Source organism: Garra rufa, chromosome 2 (genome assembly GCF_049309525.1).
Source record: "Garra rufa chromosome 2, GarRuf1.0, whole genome shotgun sequence".
In the NCBI taxonomy this organism is placed as follows: Eukaryota; Metazoa; Chordata; class Actinopteri; order Cypriniformes; family Cyprinidae; genus Garra; species Garra rufa.
This window is the reverse complement of record NC_133362.1, coordinates 28,609,757-28,615,756: the sequence shown is the minus strand read 5'-3', so window position 1 is coordinate 28,615,756 and position 6,000 is coordinate 28,609,757. Positions and strand designations below refer to the sequence as shown.

At 46.2% G+C, this 6,000-nt stretch overlaps 1 protein-coding gene across 1 annotated transcript in view; it reads left to right on the top strand.

The window, feature by feature from the left end:
• nrg3a (neuregulin 3a) overlaps window positions 1-6,000 on the top strand; it is a 426,896-nt gene that overhangs the window by 144,362 nt on the left and 276,534 nt on the right. The gene's annotated exons all lie outside the window — the stretch shown is intronic.

Here is a 6,000-nt window from a genome sequence, read left to right as displayed (position 1 = left end):
GGAACCGGGGTTGTGAGCCGACTCCAATAGATGGGAACAAGGCAAAACGTGTGACCCATACCAAAAGGGATTTAAAAGAGGAACCCAAACTTGGTGGGAACCTACCAACACGTGGATTTTATAGAAGTGCCCCAGGTGTGTGTGCACTTACCACACTTGTGGTTTTAACTGGAAGACGCCCAGGCATAGCGTGGGACGCTTACCGACATGATCGGATTTAAGGAGAGTGTTTTCCCAGAGGGTTTCACTATCAGCTCCATGCCGTCTGAAGAGACGGAAAGGGGATAACCCTGAAGGTGAGGGGATTGCCACACTAACCCTCCCCTGGACAGAAGCTCGCAAGCTATCTGTCAACAGAGAAGAACATGGAGCTGAGACCATCCTGCAATAGTGGACGACAGTGGAGGACAAAAATCCTGACCCTGATCCACAGGGAGAATCGCTTCTCCAGAAGGGGGCACTGCTGTCTTTTTAGGGAACCCTTAATGAAAAGGGGAAGCGTGCACAGCCCGGTCCACGCGACCTGTATGAAGGTCTGGCAATCTCACGAAGGTGGGTTGGCGCTCATAGAAGACCCTTCCCAGAAGGGGAGCTGCACAACCGAACAGGAGCGAATGCTCTCACTGTTACCCTTCATAGAGGGGAGCATACATCCAGAATAAAGGCTGGAGAGTAGAAACCTGAAGCATGAAGGTCAAGCTCCTACCCTGGGAAACAGGGAGGAGAACTTGGCCACCAAGGAGTGGTGCTCTTATAAGTGAACCCTGGAAAGGGGGCACGCCAACATCCTTGTAGCAGGTCCATAACTCTCAAAGGTCTGTCCCTGGTAGATTCCTACCCTCAGGAGGGAGGAAGCATTCAGTCCTGGGAAGTTGCTCTGAAGGAAACCCTGAATTAGGGGAGCTCAGGTCCGTTCCAGCAATCCTGCGCACAGGGAGGAACGTGAGCTCTTAACCTTAACAAACCCATTCCTCAGAAGGGGGAGCACTCAGTCCTGGGAAGTTGCTCTGAAGGAAACCCTGGATTAGGGGAGCTCAGGTCCGTTCCAGCAATCCTGCGCACAGGGAGGAACGTGAGCTCTTAACCTTAACAAACCCATTCCTCAGAAAGGGGAGCACTGTTTGCCTTGAAAGTTTCTGGGAAGCTCCGAAATGAATAAGGGCAGCTTCCTAGTTCAGACACTTCGTAAACCTTTCCTCAGAAAGGGAAGTGGAACTAGGCCTGGGGAGCGAGAATCGATCCTAAAGTGACGGCTTTCTAAGGTGTTAAACACCGAAGGATGCTCAAACCCTCTGTAGGGGAGACATTCGACAGCCTGGGTGTAGATCCTACATCAAGTGCTGCTTCAGCCCTCAGGCTTAGAATGAGGCGACTTGAAGAGAGTCTCAAAGTAGCGCTCAGATAAAAACCCCTTTCCTCAGAAAGGGGAGCGCACACCGAGAATCAAGACCCCAGCTGGAAAGCGTGTCACCAGGTGGTGCTCAAATAAAAAGCCTTTTCCGCAGAAAAGGGAGCAACCAAACCTGCTCCGAGTCCGCAGCGAGCACTCCGGACTGCTGGTACTCCTATGTAAGTGAACACCTGTCTCAACAGGTGTAGACACTCAGTTTCCATAGAAACCGTATTTAGGAGAGGACACGAAGCGGATCCTCGCACGCAGGCCGTCTGCAACAGAGTTAAACATACTAGTGCAATCTTAAATATAAATATCTTAAGATGCTTACCTAGGGAGAAAGGAAAAATTTCCTTTTGCTCGTTTAACCACTGAAGGGAGAAGCCCGATTGTGCTGGAACGAGTGTTGTGTAGACGGACACCACCATACAACCGGAAGGGAGGGGTGCTCCGTTGAGATGTTTCCACATTCCTTTTCTGAGGGAAAAACACAACACGCAACCCAAACCCTGCAGGCAACACGCCTATCCAGCCATAAGGGGGGCGTAACTAGGGAGTTATGCTCCTGTCTCAACAGGACATAAGTCTACACTAGGCCTGCAAAGGACAGCATAAACATACCAAGGGCAAACCTAAGAAAAACTTAGGGAGCTTACCTTGAAGAGGACAGAGGTCCTATGTGTAATATATGCTGTAAGGGTTGATTTACCGCACAGCCTGTGGAGTGGAGAGGGCAAACACTGCCGTAACCTTAATCCATAGGATCAGAGGGGGCGTCTGCCGTAGACTCGTCGTATTTCTTCTGTGAATAGAGAAAAACATACACAGGTCTGAGACAGTATGAAGTTCCTTCACGTAAAAAATGGATCATACTCACCCATTTAAAAGCATCCTGTTTCATAGAAAGAGGCGGGGTTTTTTTTTTTTTTTTTCAGAGACCGCCTGATTCCAGACCGTCCGAAAATTAGGGTTCTATACAGGTAGAACCCCCAAAGGACATCATGGGTCCGGGGAGTGCAGGAAGCTTAAATGGAGACAGGGGAATTAATATGGCGACCCGACTGGACCGAGGGAAGGAGAGGTATTACTCTGACCCCTGCGAGAATTTTGTCTCGCTTGGATGACTTCCCTGAAATCCTGTCTGTCACCTCTCGATCCGCGTCGCCTCCTAGACCTGCTCGCAGGCGGGGGAGGAGCGCGGGATGCAACACTAGCCTTCTGCACCTACCTCCGTTCCTCAGAAGGAGGCGGAGCAGGACCCCTGTGGTGTTCGGGCTAATACCTGGACCTTCGAGGGATAAAGGATTTTTCAGCAGATCGGCTGGGTAGGCTTGGAGCACTGCCATGGTGTGCAGTGCACCCACCGCCTGACCTGCTGCTGCATACGCTCTGCCGTTCAGCAGGGCCGGAGAAGGCAGAGAGGGAGTCTTGAGAGAGAAAGCCCGCCCTGTGGAGAGATAGCATCTCTTCCACAAGGGGCGTCCTCTCATAGCCGTGGTCGCGCAAACCCTCGATACTAGCATAGTTCGCAATGGACGAACTATGAATGCGCGCCGCGTACGGCTTTTTCCAGACCCTCTCGATTTCAGTATGAAGATCGGGAAGGAATGGGAGACTCACCAGAGCTGGATGGTTATGGCCTGAAAAGATATCGCTCGTCAAGGCGACCCCGCGGCGCTATCTTTCTAGCCCGCTTCCACAGCAGGACAAGCCTGGCCGTGGTGCGGTCCATAACCTCTGGCAGCTCTTCGTATGCAGGGCAGGAAGGTAGAGAGGATTCAGCCTCAGCGTCTTCATCCATCTCTAGCATTTCCTGCTCTTCTTGGGTGGAACCCAAAAGAGCACTTGCTCCTGGATCTGATGACGTCAGCGATAACGCACCATCATCAGCTAGGAGCCTGTCGTCGTCTCCGGCTGGCGAGAGAGAGAGACCCCTCTCAAGATCGTCAGCCAGTTCCACTTGCGAGCCCCACGAGCTCAGTTTCCTCCGTGCCTCGGCAACGGCAGGACCCGAACCGCGAGGGGCAAGTGGACGCTCATCTTTCCTCAGAAAGAGAGACAGACGAGACCGGAGCTTCTTCATAGAGAAGCGCTCATAATGTATACACAATGCCCCCTCAAGGACATCGCGTGTGTGCTCTTAGCCCAAACAGAATATCGCAAAGATCATGTGTGTCATCAGGTGTCAAATAACGCGGACACAGATGAACACACCGTTTAAACGACTTGCTAGTGCTTGCCATGATAGTAGTTCAAAGAAAGGATTCTTACCGTTTCTTCCCATGCACATCCAAACCGGGAAAGCTGAAGACAGCGAAGATGTATTGTGTTGCACGGGCGCCTCTTTATGTTATGGTCGCCCGGTAGTGACGCAACGGCAGCGACTGACGCGCCGCGGTGACGTCATACGCTGGCGCCGGCCATTTCATGTAGTTTTTCTATGCATTCTTCAGACTCGAGGCACGCTGCAGCGTTCCCCAAAAGCGCCCTCTAGAGGACGCAGTGAGAGTTCCCTTCGGAAGGGAACTTGCTGTCACCAGACTTTGAACTGTAGTGTATACTCCACTAATAAATATATGGTTTTAGATGTTTTTGAAACTGCATTTATATGAACAAAATAGCACCCTTAGCTTTAATTTTCAATGCAAATAAAATAAAATAAAAATTAAAATAGTTTTTGCTGCTCAATTTCTTTTTGGTGGAGACTTAATAAGTTGAAATTAATATGAAAAACCAAATCAACATATTAGAATGGTTTCTGAATGATCATGTGACACTTGAAGACTGGTGTAATGGCTACTCAAAATTCACATTTAAATTGCATTTAATTTTTTTTTTTTTTTTTTTTTTTTACAAAACTACAAAAATATACTGTATTTTTAAATGGTAAAATACTATATTTTTAATCAAAAATGCTGCCTTGGTCACCCAAGTCCCTGGCCTTCTTTTTGTAATAATCTATTACACTTGGATATACACTGGGTATTGTTCAAAGATTTTCATATTGTTACAGAAACTGATTTCTTGACTTTGATACCGGTTCCTGAACAATACTTTTTTAAAACCAGTTTTATGAAATCCATTTTAATAAGATTACACATTACCTCAAAAAGCTTTTATTGTTTCAATTTGTTGACTCAAAGACTCATGTTCTGAGCCACTGCACAAATAAACACCATCACAATAAATCAGTGCAAATAGTTTTTAAAAAAGTTCAAATACTTTTCAGTGCAAAATGAACAGTTTCAAATCAGTATGTGAGACTCACTGCTCCATACTTAAGATCTTTAAATTACTCAGCAGTTCTGCTTTTTCATGAGACAGACAAGCCAGCTCCTGACTGATAATTTCCACAACAGTAGAGAATGTATGCTCTGAAATGTATGAACGATGCTTGCACAAAGATATACCCCTTTTCAGATCAGGAAGCATTGTCAGAGTCCTTCATGACCCACTGCCAGGTTACAGGACTCACTGAAGACAGCGTAGCTTTAACATTAATGTGAAGAGGGAAAAAAACAACAACAACAAAGCCTCACTGCTAATGCAGACTACTTTAAGGATAAGTTGTGCTTTAACAAGATGCCTAGTTTAATGTGAGGTAAACTTGATTAGATACTGTCACCCTTAAAGCATTTTAGCATTGACATAGCTAGCTATCTATAGGCATACATTAAAACAATCTCTAATGTTACATAGGTACAAGTCACCATACACAGAAATGTTAACGTAATTAGTACACAAGCATATACCACTACGAGTTAGCCAACTGTTTTTGTTTGTTTGATAACCATTAACCTTACCTTTCAGAGTCCAAGTCATAGCTGCTGACTTCATCAGCTGGGCATTTTGAAGTAAGTTTTTTGGCAGGAGGATGCTGAAATGATAACTGCACTGGCTCAGTCTTTTTGTAGTTGAACACAGAGCAACTTTCTGTTCTTCAAGGGGACTTTGCATGCAAAATTCACTTTTACATGGCTTTTGCATATAAATGTGTCTTAGCAGTGTGTGGACACTGTGGCCTACAATGATAAAACCCACACCGTCTTAATTATGAGTCTGTTTAGATTTTTTGAGCCGTATGACATCATATTACTCAGGCTCCACCCACAACCGCTGATGCACCGCTGATGACAGTGCTTCATCATATGTAGCCTTTTGATCTTTTCCACGTTTGACATCAGTGGGGGTTGGGACGCTTGCACACTAAAGTAATGCAAGCCATGTCTCTGGGTTTTTCGAGAATAAAGTCGCAATTTTTCTAAAGTCGAACTCTTTCTAGAATAAAGTCGAAATGTTTTGAGAATTTAAATAGTAGACATTAAAGTAATAATATATTGAGAGTATAGCCTATATTGTGCATGCAAAGGCCTGGATTGAGAGCACCAGGAGAAGTTGCCAAGCCACTGGAAGTAACCTACGTTAACTAGTGTTTTTCCTTGATGCCTCACCACAAAGCTTAATTTGGGCACATCAATCATGCTGCAAAATTGTTGGCACACTGACGTTGACGAGATTAAACCCTTGGGTATTGAAATTTGGTATTTAATGACAAGACTTTTTCTGATACTTGGTATTGAGGCAATTCGGTCGGTGCCTAAAAAGTA